This window comes from Gallus gallus, chromosome 18 (genome assembly GCF_016699485.2).
Source record: "Gallus gallus isolate bGalGal1 chromosome 18, bGalGal1.mat.broiler.GRCg7b, whole genome shotgun sequence".
NCBI lineage: Eukaryota > Metazoa > Chordata > Aves > Galliformes > Phasianidae > Gallus > Gallus gallus.
The window spans coordinates 321,300-336,115 of record NC_052549.1 but is presented as its reverse complement, the minus strand read 5'-3'; the positions used below and the strand labels follow the sequence as shown (position 1 = coordinate 336,115).

The following is a 14,816-nucleotide window of genomic DNA, read 5'->3' as shown; positions in this document are numbered from 1 at the left end:
GGGGCAGGGCAGTGCAGTGCTAGGCAAGGCAAGGCGGGGCGAGGCAGGGCGAGATGGGGTGAGGCGGGGCGAGGCGAAGCGGGGCAAGGTGTGGCTGGGCGAGGAGAGGAGAGGCGGGGCTAGGCGAGGCAAGGCGTGGCGGGGCCAGGTGAAGCCAGGAGGGGCGAGGCAAGTCGGGACGAGGGGGAGCGAGGCGGGGCGAGGTGGGGTGATGTGGGGCGTGACAAGGGGGGGGCGAGGCGAGGCAGGGCAGGGCAAGGTGAGGTGGGGCGTGGTGGGGCAGGGTGAGGCGTGGCAGGGCGGGGCGGGGTGAGGGGAAACAAAACGGGGCGAGGTGAGGCGAGGCAGGGTTAGGCGAGGCAGGGCAGGGCGGGGCATGGCAGGGTGAGGCAAGGCAAGGCGGGGCGAGGCGGGGCGGGAAAAACGTGACGAGGCAGGGAGAGGTGGGGTGAGGCGGGGCGGGACAGTGCGAGACAAGGCGAGGCGAGGCGGGGCTAGGCGAAGCAAGGTGAGGCGCGGCGAGATGGGGCAAAGCGGGGCGAGGAGGGGCGGGGCGAGGAGAGGCGGGGCAAGGTGAGGCGGGGCTGGGCGGGATGAGGCAAACCGAGGCGTGGTGGGGTGGGGTGCGGCAGGGCTAGGCGGGGCCAGGCTGGGCGAGGTGAGGTGGGGTGAGGCGAGGTAGGGCAAAGCAGGGCAGTGCAAGGTGAGGCAATGCGGGGCGAGGCGGGGCAAGATGGGGTATGGCGGGGCGAAGCGGGACGAGGCAGGGCAGGCCGAGGCGTGGCGAGGCGGGAAGAGGCGGGGCAAGGCGGGGTGAGGCGGGGCAAAGTGGGGTGGGGCAAGGCGTGGCGGGTCTAGGCGGGGCAGGGCGAGTGGGCAAGGCGAGGCAAGCCAGGGTCAGTCGGGGCAAGGCGAGGCGAGGCGGGGCAGGGCAAGGCGGGATGAGGGGGGCGAGGCAGGGCAAGGCTGAGCGTGGCGAAGCGAGGCAGGGCGAGGCGAAGCCGGTCAAAGCTGGGTGGGGCGAGGCGAGGCAGGGCTGAGCGAGGCGGGGCTAGGCGAGGCGAGGAAGGGCGGGGAGAGGCGGAGCGAGGCAGGGAAGTGCTGGGCGAGGCGGGGAAAGGCAGGGCATGCTGGGCTAGGCGAGGCGAGGTGGGGAGAGGCGGGGCGAGGCGGGGAAGGGCGGGGCGAGGTGGGGGAGGGCGGGGCGGGGCGAGGCGAGGTGACGCGAGGCGGGGCGAGGCGAGGCGGGGTGGGTCGAGGCGGGGCCTGGCGAAGCAAGGCGAGGCGAGGCGAGACGGGGTGATGTGAGGCAGGGCGGGGCAGGGCGGTGAGAGGCGAGGCAAGGCAGTGTGATGCAAGGCGAGACGGGGTGAGGTGGGACAAAACGGGGCAATACTAGGTGAGGCGGGGTGGGCTGAGATGTGGTGAGGCGGGGAGAGGAGGGGCAGGGCGGGACGGGGCGGGGCTGGGCGAGGCGAGGCGAGACAAGGCGGGGCTATGCGAGGCGGGGCAAGGCGGGGTGAGACGGGGTCAGGCAGAGAGAGGCAGGGCGTGGTGGGGCAAGGCAAGGTGTGGTGGGGCCAGGCAAGGCCAGGCCAGGCGAGGCGAGGCGAGGCCGGGCGGTGCCAGGCGGGGCCAGGCGGGGCAAGGTGGGGCAAGGCGAGGCGGGGCGAAGCAAGGCGGGGCGGGACGAGGCGGGGTGAGGCGGGGAAAAGCGGGGGGAGGCAGGGAAGGGCGGGGCGGAACGAGGCGAGGCAAGGCGGGGTGAGGCGGGGCGAGGTGGGGCTGAGCGAGGCGAGGCGACGAAAGGCGAGTTGAGGTGATGCAAATGCGAGGCGAGGGAAGGCGAGGCAGGGCGAGGCAAGGGGAGGAGAGGCGAGGTGAGGTGAGGCGATGCCAAGGCAAGGCAAGGCGAGGCGAGGTGGGGCGAGGTGGGGTGAGGCGGGGCGAGGCTGGGCAAGGCAGGGCAAGGCGGGGCGGGCTGAGGCGTGGCGAGGCGGGGAGAGGCGGGGCGAGGCGGGGCGGGGTGGGGCGAGGCTGAGCAAGGCGAGGCAGGGCTAGGCAAGGCAGGGCGAGGCGGGGTGAGACGGTGTCAGGCAGGGTGAGGTGGGGTGAGGCAGGGCGGGGCGAGGCGAGGTGGGTCGAGGCGGGGTGAGGCGGGGTGAGGAGAGGCGAGGTGGGGCGAGGCGAGGCGAGGCGAGGCAAGGAAAGGTGGGGCGGGGCGGGCTGTAAGGAAACAAGGCGGGGCGAGGCGAGGCAAGGCAAGGCGAGGCAGGGCAGGGTGGGGCGAGGCGGGGCGAGGCGAGGTGGGGTGAGGCTAAGCGAGGCGGGGTGAGGCTAAGCGAGGTGGGGAGAGGCAGTGCCAGGCCAGAGGAAGCCAGGCCAGGCGGGGCGAGGTGGGGCGAGGTGAGGCGGGGCGAGGCTAGGCGAGGCGGGGAGAGGCGGGGTGGGGCGGGGTGGGGCGGTACATGGCGAGGGGAAACGAGGCAGGGCGAGGCGAGGCGGGGCGAGGTGGGGCGTGGCGAGGCGAGGCGGGGCAAGGCAGGGCGGTGCTAGGCAAGGCGAGGCGGGGCGAGACGGAGTGAGGCGGAATGAGGCAGGGCAAGGCAGGGTGAGGCGGGGCGGGCCAACGCGTGGCGAGGCGGGGTGAGGCGGGGCGAGGCGAAGCGGGGCAAGGCGAGGCTGGGTGAGGGGAAGAGAGGCGAGGCGAGGCTAGGCGGGGCGAGGTGGGCGACACGGGGTCAGGCGGGGCGAGGCGGGGCGAGGCGTGGCGAAGCGAGACGGGCCTAGCGGGGTGAGGTGAGGCGAGGCAGGGCTAGGCGAGGCAAGGCGAGGCGGGGCCAGGTGAAGCCAGGAGGGGTGAGGCAAGTCGGGACAAGGGGGAGCAAGGCAGGGCGAGGCAAGGCAAGGCGGGGCAAGGCTAAACAGAGCGAAGAAGGGCAGGGCAAAGCGAGGCAGGGCTGGGCGAGGCGGGGCGAGGCGAGGCGAGGAGAGGCGGGGCGATGCGGGGAAGGGCGGCACGAGGCAGGGAAGGGCGGGGCAGGGCGAGGCAAGGCCAGGCGGGGCGGAGCGAGGAGAGGAGGGGCGAGGTGGGGCTAGGCGGGGCGGGGTGAAGCGTGGCAAGGCAGGGCGAGGTGGGGCAAGACGGAGCAAGGTGGAGCGAGGCGACGAAATGTGAGTCGAGGCAATGCAAATGCGAGGCGAGGCAAGGAGAGGCGGGGGGAGGCGAGGGAGGAGAGGTGAGGCGGGGCGAGGCGATGCAAGGCAAGGTGAGGCAAGGCGAGGTGGGCGAGGCGAGGCGGGACGTTGCGGGGCGAGGCAAGGCAAGGAAGGGGCGAGGCGGGGCGTGGCAAGGCGTGCCGGGTTGAGGCAAGGCCTGGCAAAGCGAGGCGAGGCGGGGAGAGACGGGGCCAGGCGGGGCGAGGCGGGGAGAGGCGGGTCGAGGCGGGGCGGGGAGGGGCGGGACAAGGGGGGTCGAAGCGGTGCGAGGCAAGGCGGAGCGAGGCGTGGCGTTGCGAGGCAAGGTGAGGCGAGGCAAGGTGGGGCGAGGTGTGGCGAGGCATGGCAGGGCAAGGTGAGGCAGGGCGTTGCGGGTCGGGGAGAGGCGTGGCGGGGAGAGGCGTGGCAGGGCGAGGCGAGGCATGGCGAGGCGAGGCGAGGCGGGGAGAGGTGGGTCGAGGCGAGGCAAAATGGTGCGGGACAAGGGGGGGCGAGGCGGGGCGGGGAGAGGCAGGGCGAGGCGGGGTGGGGAGAGGCGGGGCGAGGCTAGGCGAGGCGAGGCAAGGTGGGGCGAGGCGGGGCAAGTCGTGGAGAGGCTGGGAGATGTGGGGCGAGGCGGGGTGGGGTGGGGCGAGGCTGGGCGAGGCGAGGCGAGGTGTGGCTAGGCAGGGCGGGGAGAGGCGGGGCGGGGCAGGGCGAGGCGAGGCTGGGCGAGGCGAGGTGAGGTGGGGCTAGGCGAGGCGGGGTGAGACAGAGCCAGGTGGGGCGAGGCAGGGCAAGGTGGGGCGGGGCAAGGCGTGGAGAGGCTGGAAGAGGTGGGGCGAGGCGGGGCACGGCGGGGCGAGGCTGGGCGAGGCGAGGCGAGGTGGGGCTAGGCAGGGCGGGGAGAGGCGGGGCGAGGCGGGGCGAGGTGGGGCGGGGCAAGGTGTGGAGAGGCTGGGAGAGGTGGGGCGAGGCGGGGCGCAGCGGGGTGAGGCTGGGCGAGGCGAGGCGATGTGGGGCTAGGCAGGGCGGTGTGAGGCGGGGCAAGACGGGGCGAGGCTGGGCGAGGCGAGGCGAGGTGGGGCTAGGCGAGGTGGGGCGAGGCGGGGCGGGGCAGGGCAAGGCGAGGCGGAGCTAGGCGGGGCGGAGCGAGGCGAGGCGGGGCGAGGCGGGGTGGGGTGAGGTGTGGCAAGGCGGGGCGAGGCTAGGCGGGCCGAGGCGTGGCGAGACGTGGAGAAGCAGGGCTAGGCGGGGCTGGGTGGGGTGAGGCTGGGCGAGGCGAGACGAGCCGAGGCGGGGGGGGCGAGGCGGGGCCAGGCAGGGCCAGGTGGGGTGAGACGGGGTCAGGCAGGGCGAGGAGGGGCGAGGTGGGGCGGGGCCAGGCGAGGCGAGGCACGGCGAGGCGGGGCAAGGCGGGGCCAGGAGGGGTGAGGCGAGCTGGGACGATGGGGGGCAAGGCGGGGCGGGGCGGGGCGAGGCTGGGCGAGGGGAGGGGAGGCGAGGCGGGGTGAGTTGGGGCAAGGCGATGCCAAGGCAAGGCGAGGCGAGGCGGGGTAGGGAGATGCGGGACAAGGCGAGGCGAGGTGGGGCGAGGCGGGGCAAGGCGGGGCAGGCCAAGGCGTGGTGAGGCGGGGAGGGCGGGGTAAGGTGGGGCGGGGCGGGGTGAGGCTGGGCGAGGGAAGGCGAGGCAGGGCTAGGCGAGGCGGGGTGGGGCGGGATGAGGCGGGGCGAGGCGGGGCGAGGCGAGGTGAGGTGGGGCGAGGAGGGGCGAGGCGGGGCGAGGCGGGGTGGGGAGAGGCGAGACAAGGCGGGGCGAGGCGGGGCAGGGCGAAATGAGGCAAGGCGGGGCGGGGTGGGGCAAGGCGGGGCGAGGTGAGGTGAGGTGGGGCGAGGAGGGGCGAGGCGGGTCTAGGCGGGGCGAGGCGAGGCAAGGCGGGGAGAGGCGAGGCGGAGCAAGGGGAATCAAGGCGGGGCGAGGCGAGGCGAGGCGAGGCGAGTTTTAAGGTCCGTTTGAAGGCCATTTCTCTGTAATGCTTTCACTGTTGATTCCAGTCAAGATGTGGCCTTTGTATGAAGTAAATTTGTGGTTGGTGTGAAGCTGGGAGGAATGTTGACGCCACTGGGGCTTGAGAGGCCTTGCAGCAAGACGTGGAGAAATGTGAGGGTGATCCCAATCTGCATGAAGAGCAAGCGCTGCGTTCTGCACCTGGGATGCAGCAGCCCTGGCTGTACGTACAGAGTGGGGGGGCGAGGGGCTGGAGATCAGCCCTGCCAAAAGGGAGGGATCTGGGTGTTGTGGTTGCTGACAACTTGAATCTGAGCTGGCAGTGTGCCCTGGGCACAGGGTTTGAGTTTGGGTGGTCCTTTGGGGAGCCAGGGGTTGGACTTGATGGTCCCTGTGTGTCCCTTCCAACTCAGGATATTCTATGATTCTGTGATATCCGTGGTTTGCCTGGGAAATCCCTGATGGCTTTTTCTTTCCCTTTTTCATGGCATAGCGAGCTGTGAGAAGTGAAGGAATGGCAGTGCGTGCTTAACTGGGCTGCGTGGCAAGCAGGTCCGGTGGGCTGCCGTATAAGGATGCATCCAGACTTCCAAATCACCTCCTTTAAGAAGGCCGAATAGTCTTCCAGTTATTGTTCTGGGCAGCTCACACCACTGGGTGTATAATTCATTTCACTTGGAATTTCAGGGTCAGACATAAATGTTATTATCGGCTTTAGAGAAAGAAGTGGGAGGCTGAACTGATAATTGGTAAAAATGAAAAATGTTTAAAATGTTTTTTGCAAGATAAGCCCTCAACAAACAGTCGTCCTGTTCCACTTTTGGCCAGTCTCAATGCTTGTCTTCCAGAATGTCTGCGTGTGGATGAATCGCAACAGGATCCTGGGAATTTTTAAGAAAGGGAGGAAGGAGGACCCGGGGAACTACAGGCCGGTGAGCCTCACCTCTGTGCCTGGGAAGATCATGGAGCAGATCCTCCTACAAGAGGAGGAAACTTACAGGAGAAAAAAACTACAGGTGAGCCTAACATATTAATTAACTGAGAACAAAAGGTTAGGAAGGACAAGACTGTGCTTGAGTTTTCCCAGTAATTAGTGCCTGAATTCCAGAGTGGGTTTCTGAATCTTTGTTTCATCCTACGGGACCTATGAAGGACTGTGCCTTCATTGTAATCTGAATCAGAAATGCCTCCTTTCTCAGGGCAAATCCAGCCAATGGATTAAGGGCAAAAATAATATGCAGAGTAGGACTTCTATAGTACTCTATATTATAGAACTCTAAAGACAGACTATAATACTCTATATTACAGGGACTCTAAATACAGACTGCTGTTGTTTTGTTTTGTTTGATTTTTAATCTCTTTGAACAGCCAGATCAAGTAGCTGAGAAGCCTCGTTCCAGCTTTTCTGTAAAACTTGAGTCATGAGGAGTGCTTTCTCTAACAGTGGTAGTGTTGGGACACGCTTCTCTTTTTGCCACAGACTGAGCATTGTTCTCTCTCCTTCTTCATATCTTGCAGGAAATATTGTTTCACGTGTAATGAAAAGCCAGGGTCCAGAAGATCACTGCGGCCAGATGCCAATTTTGATGCCCTCGTCACTAAGACTTGTCCAAGCCCTGATGTATGTGAAGCTCATCAGGAGGGAATGCTCGCAAGAATCAGCTAACACAATAGCAGCAAGCTTTCAGTGACAGCGTTCAGGAAGGGTGACGATTCAGGCTGGGAGCAGGTATGTCATCACCTGACTTGACCACATGTAACTTGATGCTAGAAGTACACCACGTCCTCCCTCCCTGCATGGCAAGAGATTGCTCTCTTCTCCTCCAAAGGCAGCCAAAGTAACTTCTGTGTGATGACTAGAGGGAGAAAACTTGGTGTCACTCCTCGCAAGTCCTGTGGCAGCCAGATATTGTGTTAGCCACTCACAGGTAGCATGTCTTTGGTATCAGGGTGTAAGAGAATGAACTCTGTAGGAGCGCTGCTGTCATAGGCCACCAAGGGCCCGGGATGCCTGGCTGAAATTTGATGTTGCAGATACCTTGGTGTCACTGGAATCCATGGAGTTGACACAGTCCTCTGATGGCTGGATTTCTGCTTTCTAAGGGTATTCCTTTCTGTTTCTCAACTTTTCGGGTGATACTGCTTTGCTTTCCTTGGCTTTTTAGTAATTCCTATTTTGGTTATTGTTTCTGGAATGGCTTTGCTTTACTCCTTGTTTTTTCTTTTGTATCTTTGCCTTGCATTGCTTGTGAGTTTTCATTTATTCCTTCTCTTCAGCGCTAAGCGTTGGTGAGTGTTTTTCTCTTTGTACTGTGTTTGGCTTCTTTGGTTTGCCACGATATACACGAGTAAAGCACATGAATGGAATACAGAATGGTGACTTGTTTTAATTGCTTTGTTTTCCTCGTTTGGTTGTTTTTCCCCTGTTGCTTTTCAGTAGTGCGCCTTTTGCTTTGCTTTCCATTGTCTTTGTGTCTGGTTGTTTTTTTTGGTTCTTTGTTCTCGTTACCTGTTCCTTTCTTTGTGTGAGTGAGATCTGGGACGCTGGGGTGGGATCTGGGTTACAGGGGTGATATCGGGGTTACAGGGGTGGGATCTGGGGCACAGGGGTGGGATCTGGAGCGCTGGGGCCAGCTGAAGCATGGGAGCAGGGGAAGCCTGCTGCCTTACCTGCCATGACAGCTGGAGAGTGGCAGTTAGGGGAGCCCCTCCCCCCAGGGGGGTTGCGTGACCGTTGGGGTCAGCCCCTTTCCCCCAGGCTTGAGATGGTTGCAGTTTTTGTCGCCACAAAGACCTTAAAGACCCTCAAGTCTAAGCACAACCTAACCATACCAGCCTAACTCTAACGAGCCCCTGCTCAATCATGTCCCCGAGCACCACCTGGTTTTCAACACATTCAGGGATGGTGACTGAACCAGCTCCCTGGGTGGAATAGGGAGCCAGCCCATCAGGTCTCCCCTCAGCCTCCTTTTCCCCCACTAAACAGCCCCAGTTCCTTCAGTCACTCCTCAGAGGGCATATTGGCCAAGGCCTTCCCCAGCCTTGTTGCCCTTCTTTCAACCTGCTTCAGCACCTCAACGGCCCTTCTGTGCTGAGGTGCCCAAAACTGAACACTGGACTCGAGGTGAGGCCTCGCCAGTGCCGAGTCCAGGGGCAGGATGACTTCCCTAGTCCTGCTCACCACACCATTCCTGAGCCAGGAATTGTGGTTATGCCACTGGCCTTCTTGGCCACCTGGGCACACTGCTGGCTCATCTTCAGCCACCTGTCCGTCAGCACACCAAGGTCCCTTTCAGGGATCAGGCAGCTTTCCAGCCACTCCTCCCCAAGGAGGACTGGGGGGACGCCTGGGCTTGTTGTGACCAAAATGCAGGACCCGACACTCGGCCCCATTGAAACTCATCCAGCTAACCTGGCAGAGTGAACAAAAACCAAGCAGGCAAAGAGCAGAGCTGTCCACAGGGGGCAGGGCTTGGGGCAGGGCCTGTGCCGGAGGGTGGTCCAGCACAGTGGTGGCCTCGGGGCCCAGGCTGGAGGGGGCCTGGCACAGTTGAGGCCTCGTGTGGGCCCAGAAGGAAGGAGGCCCAGGCACAGGTAGAGCCTCGGGACCCAGGATGGAGGAGGACCAGGTGCAGTTGGGGCTGCACTGGGGGGGCCCAGGATGGAGGAGAAGCAGGCTCAGTTGGGGCTGTGTTGGGGCCCAGGATGGAGGAGGACCAGTGCAGTTGGGGCTGCACTGGGGGGGCCCGAGCTGGAGCGGGGCCTAGCACAGTTGAGGCCTCCTCTGGGCCCAGACCAGAGGGAGCCCCGGCACAGCCCAGGCTTTGGGGCCTAGGATGGAGGAGGACCAGGCACAGTTGGGGCTGCTTTGGGGCCCAGGATGGAGGGGGGCCAGGCACAGTTGGGGCTGCTTTGGGGCCCAGGATGGAGGAGGACCAGGCACAGTTGGGGCTGCTTTTGGGCCTGGGCTGGAGTGGGGCCTGGCACAGATGGGGCAGATTTGGGGCCCGGGCTGGAGCAGGCACAGTTGAGGCCTTGTCTGGGCCCAGACGAAAGGGAGCCCAGGCACAGCCTGTGCCTTGGGGCCTAGGATGGAGGAGGACCTGGCACAGTTGGGGCTGCCTGTGGTCCCAGGATGGAGGAGGACCAGGCACAGTTGGGGCTGCTTTGGGGCCCGGGCATGTGGGAGGCTTGTGGCTGCACTCCCTCTGTACAGTTCAACCTTGATCCATAACCTAAAATGGTAACTGTAGTGAAAGGCAGTAGCTGATCCAGCGGCTTTCTTGTGTTTTAATTTTCCTATGAGTGGGGAAGGACTCAAGCTAGTAAACAAAGAGCCCTTTCTGAAGAACAGGACTCAGAAAGTATGAGCACAGAGCAGATCTCCCAGTAGAGATTCTTCCCCTTAGACAGGCAGCCCTTAAACGAGGGTGGGGAGGGCTGGAGCCAGGCTCCACCCGTTTTTTGCCCAGGTGAAATGCTTGCAGCTGTGCTCCACAGCAGAATGTGTTTTAATGAAGCCTGTGAAAGCCTGTGACATGAAAGAATCCTTTCTTCCTTCCTTTTTTCTCGTTTGTGTTTGTTGCCTGCAGTTCCAAGCAGGTGGCCTCTCAGTGTCTTGCAAGTGACAGCTAGCAGCAGCAGGTCCAGCCAAGAGGCACAGCACCCTGCAACCTCCAGGTGAGTGACAGCAGGCAGGCAGGCCTTTGGGCTCTGCAGGGTCATTGTGTGGAGCATTATGCCCAGGAACAGCTGAGTGTAAAGATGATGTCCGAGCTGCAGAGCTAAGCCTAACGGAGAGGCCCAGCGACTCAGCTCGTTTCCCAGCGTGAGGCAGGAAATTGGAGCCACTAGGGATATGCAGACGCTTTCTGCTTTTGTCTGTTGCCTCCCTCCTTCTGCCCCTGTCAGAGGGGAGGAACGAGCTGCACTTGCACAGAGACATTGCTCTCACGGCCACTCCCCCCTCAGGTTGGAGCATTCCTGGCTGCAGGATGGGCAAACCTAAGTTCTTGCCTGATTGTGTCTGTAAAGCTTAAAAAGGGACACAAACTATGGCCTCTTGGCTCATGAGAGGGGGTGAGAGAGGGGATGCTGTGCTATTGGGCTGCAGCCAAGAGTCTGAGAGAGTCTGTGTTATGTGAGATTTGAGAGACAGTTCTGGGGAGTGTGGGAGCAGTGCAAACGTGCAAGGGTGCTTTTCCTTTCAGGGGCCTTTGTGCGACAGCAGATGTTGATGCCCTAGAAGCACGGTGCGGAGCACATCCTGGGATCAAGGTGCCACGGACTGGAAAATGCTGCTGTGGCGAAGTTCCTGTGTGAAGACAAAACTCCCAGTCCCCCAGAAAAGTGGAGGCAGAAGAGCAGTGACAAGGTATCTACATGTCTATCTGTGTATGTGCACAGCAGGCCCAGCTGCCCCTGCTTCCTCCCTCCACGGGATCTGCTCCTGCTGCTGCTGCTGCTGGAGTCTCCTCTGGCCATGGTGGCGTGGGGCGAGTTCTTGTGTCAAACAGGATCTCCCATTCGTCAACTCATTGTGACCGGGCCTGATCCCCTGGTTGACCTGTAATGAATCGCAACGTTATCCATCCCATAACCTACCCTGGCACCGAGGTTAGACACCATAGGTCTGTAGCTACCAGGATCATCTTCTGGCCCCTTCTGAGCTTGAGACCTCATGCGGCTGTCTCTAAAGTGTCTTGCCCACCACTTCATCCTGGTTGGGTGGCCTGTAGCACACTCCCACGCTAACGTCAGTCTTACTGGCCTTTGCTTTTATTCTGACCTAGAAGCTCTCAACCCTATCATGGCCATCGTTCATTTCCAGACATTCCCATTCTTTCTTAACGTAGAGGGCTGCACCACTGCCTTTCCTGCCTTGCCTCTCTCTTTTGAAAAGTCGCTAGCCATCCATCACAGCACTCCAGCTGTGTGAGTCATTCCACCACGTTTCTGTGATTTTTCTCCTGTTTTTGGATTCCAAGAAAAGCCAGGTAGGATTATTTTTATTGTTATTCTTTTTTTAATGGCAGGCATTGTGTTCAACTTAAAAAAGGAACGCATGAAGAATAGCTTTGTTTGCATTCTGGTAAGTGCTGAGGCTTTGGCTGATGACAGCTTTCAGCTGCAGCTGAACTAGGCTGGATTTGTCTCCTGCTCTCCATAGGTGAGTGTTTCTCTTCCAGATCTTTGAATCAGCTTTCTACACGGCTTAAGCGATGGAACAGGAAAGACTCCAATATGGTAACAACGTGATTTCTAGTGTTTTGGTACGTATATTCAAGTCAGTATGGGTCCATTTCAGACAGCATCGTCTCACATCTGTTTGTTGTCTCATATCAAAGGCATTTTTACTAATTTGGCTACATACATACTCCACCCATAGTTTGCGTCTTGTCTTCTTAGGGTGAGGTTTGCCTGCTGAACAGCAAGACAAAAGAAGCTTAAATTACAGAAGCAGAGAAGCAGAGACAGTCTAGAGGCTCAATACAGTACGGATCAGTTAGAGTATTACTTTGAAGTTGTTGTGTTCTGGGTCTTAGGTGGGATGAGAGACGGGTGTGAATGTTACAGCCAAGTGTTTTTCCCTTGTTCATTGTTCACCTGCTGCCATGCAAGCCAGCTCTTCTTTTCCCTGCCTCTGCTTTTCTTGTTGCATGCATATGCATCGCAAAATCTCTGAACAGATTTATTTTCACGTTTTAACAGTGTATAGCTAGAAGTGGGGCTTATCTCAGCCTTTTGTCTCATCATCTGATGGCGATTGGTTGTGTATGGGGGGAGTTTGCACGAATTATTAGCATCTCACCAAAAGCAAGGAACAGAAAAAGAAAGAAAAAAACACCAAACCGCCCTAAAAGCTGCATAAATGACTATAGCTGAGCCAGCAGGAAATATTACCTGCAGTTTGCAGAGTCCTCATTTTGCTCAGCACTGACTGGATGGGGTTAACAGTGACCGCTAATGAAGGAGCTCTGCAACCTGTCTGAGCAGTGCTCCAGTCTTTGTTGCTGCGTTAGGAATGCACTGCTTCTCCTGCCACATTTCTTCACGCCCTCGGTTGTTATCTGAGCAGTGTTAGCCCCCACGAGCTATGCAGTCAGTGCCTGCTTGCTCCAGGTGCTCCATAAGCACAGCAGAAGGATGCCAGGGGGCTTGCAGGCAGTGTGTGCATGCTGTTGCTCTCTCAAAGAAGCCCCTGTTTTAGCTAGCTGCAGAAGAAACCATTTTTTCCTTGGTCAGATCCTTGCAAACGCAGTGCAAGTGTACAGAACGGTACAGTGTCTAGCTGTCTTTTGGCAGTATGTGCAATGAGGTTATCTATTTTTCAGGCAGAGGAGTGCCTCCCGACAGTTGAGACTGAGCATTGTTTTCTCTCCTTCTTCATATCTTGCAGGAAAGATTGTTTCACGTGTAATGAAAAGCTAGTGTCCAGATGATCACTGCGGCCAGATGGCAATTTTGATGCCCTCGTCACTAAGACTTGTCCAAGCCCTGATGTATGTGAAGCTCATCAGGAGGGAATGCTCGCAAGAATCAGCTAACACAATAGCAGCAAGCTTTCAGTGACAGCGTTCAGGAAGGGTGACGATTCAGGCTGGGAGCAGGTATGTCATCACCTGACTTGACCACATGTAACTTGATGCTAGAAGTACACCACGTCCTCCCTCCCTGCATGGCAAGAGATTGCTCTCTTCTCCTGCAAAGGCAGCCAAAGTAACTTCTGTGTGCTGACTAGAGAGAGAAAACTTGGTGTCACTCCTCGCAAGTCCTGTGGCAGCCAGATACTGTGTTAGCCACTCACAGGTAGCATGTCTTTGGTATCAGGGTGTAAGAGAATGAACTCTGTAGGAGCGCTGCTGTCATAGGCCACCAAGGGCCCGGGATGCCTGGCTGAAATTTGATGTTGCAGATACCTTGGTGTCACTGGAATCCATGGAGTTGACACAGTCCTCTGATGGCTGGATTTCGGCTTTCTAAGGGTATTCCTTTCTGTTTCTCAACTTTTCGGGTGATACTGCTTTGCTTTCCTTGGCTTTTTAGTAATTCCTATTTTGGTTATTGTTTCTGGAATGGCTTTGCTTTGCTCCTTGTTTTTTCTTTTGTATCTTTGCCTTGCATTGCTTGTGAATTTTCATTTATTCCTTCTCTTCAGTGCAAAGCATTGGTGAGTGCTTTTCTCTTTGTACTGTGTTTGGTTTCTTTGCTTTGACACGATATACACGAGTAAAGCAAATGAATGGAATACAGTATGGTGACCTTGTTTTGTTTGCTTTGTTTTCCTTGCTTGGTTGTTTTTCCCCTATTGCTTTTCAGTAGTGCGCTTTTTGCTTTGCTTTCCATTGTCTTTGTGTCTGTTTTGTTGGCTCTTTGTCTTAGCTGTTCCTTTTCTTTGCATTAGCTTCTTCCTCCCAGAGGAGAGCATTCCTTGCCTTTTCAGAGGATGGTTCTTGGCTTTGCTTGGAGTTTCTCCCTTGCTCTTCATTCTTGGTTGCCTTACCTGGCTTTGCCTTCCTTGTCCCCTTGCCCCGGCCTTGCTCTTCCTTTGCCTTCACTTACCTGATGTGCTCTCTCCCTTGATTGTTCTGTTCTGTCTGTTCCTTTCTGGCTTCTTGAACTGCAGCCTCCTCTCTGGGCTTTCCTGCCGTGCTTGATGCATTTGCAGCTCCTTGGAGTTTCCCAGGTGGGTCCACGCCTCCTGGGCCTCCTTGCCTCTTCCCTTGTGGTGCTCTTGTGGCTTTTTCTCCAGCTGGCTGGATCCATGCGGGCCTATTGCCCCATTTTCTCGGCATTGGTGTATGTAGATTGTTCTGTGTCATCTTCCCAGGCATAGATGCTGAGTTTTTGCCTCTCCCAGACTCTGTTGTCATCTTTGCTTTTCCGTGAGAGTGTATTCTGTTCTGTTAGCGTTGGTTGCTTGTTTTTGAATTTGGTGTTTGTTGTTGTTTCATGTATTGTTATTGGCTTTCTTTGATGTGCGTGGGGTTTTTCTTTGTTCTTTTTTTCAGTTTGGTGCTCTTTTTTTTTTTTTGCTGTTCACTTCTTTGCACTGTATTTTTTTCCCAGTAGCGTTTCTTTTCCTTTCTCTTGTACTAGAAATTTTAGCTCCTAACACTAATCCAAATGTATAAACCACAAGTCTGAACCACACAGGTGTATGGGAACTGTATAATCACAGCCTGACCCTCTGTTTGACCACCTGAGGCGAGTGCTGAGTCAGCTGCAGGGGCACAGGTGATGGCAGTTTCACCTGAGTGACCGGAAGGGGTGGACCCTGGCTGCAGCCCTGCTAGACCCCATGTAAGGGCTGACTCCCAAGGAGGAAGGCTCTCTCTCTGGAGGTCACCCTTAGTGGAGCTGTTCTGCGCGCCCAGGGTACGGGTAAGCTTTGTATTTCATTCCTCCTTTGGAAAGGCAATTCTCTCTCTGCTCCTTTACCTATTTGCCTTACAATCTGTTTGCCATACACACAGGTAATGTTTAACCCCACTAATGGGTAGCCCTTAAGCCTTTTCTGTAAATGCAACAGGGATAGGGTTAGCCCTCATCAAGTAAGGGCCACCCTCAGTCCTAAAACCAAAGGGTAGCCCTTAACCATAACCGAAGT

General features: G+C 58.7%; 1 long non-coding RNA gene across 4 annotated transcripts; it reads left to right on the top strand.

The window, feature by feature from the left end:
- Positions 1–10,997: 10,997 nt before the first annotated feature.
- LOC121107162 lies at positions 10,998–14,423 on the top strand. Of its 4 annotated transcripts, XR_006931731.1 has the most exons (4): positions 10,998–11,297; positions 11,376–11,478; positions 11,615–11,700; positions 12,606–13,230. It is a non-coding gene; the product is annotated as an uncharacterized LOC121107162 (long non-coding RNA). The 4 variants fall into 4 exon arrangements; XR_005840785.2 differs by lacking the exon at positions 11,615–11,700 and adding an exon at positions 14,363–14,423 and having other exon boundaries at positions 10,998–11,478; positions 12,606–13,191; XR_005840786.2 differs by having other exon boundaries at positions 10,998–11,478.
- Positions 14,424–14,816: the final 393 nt, after the last annotated feature.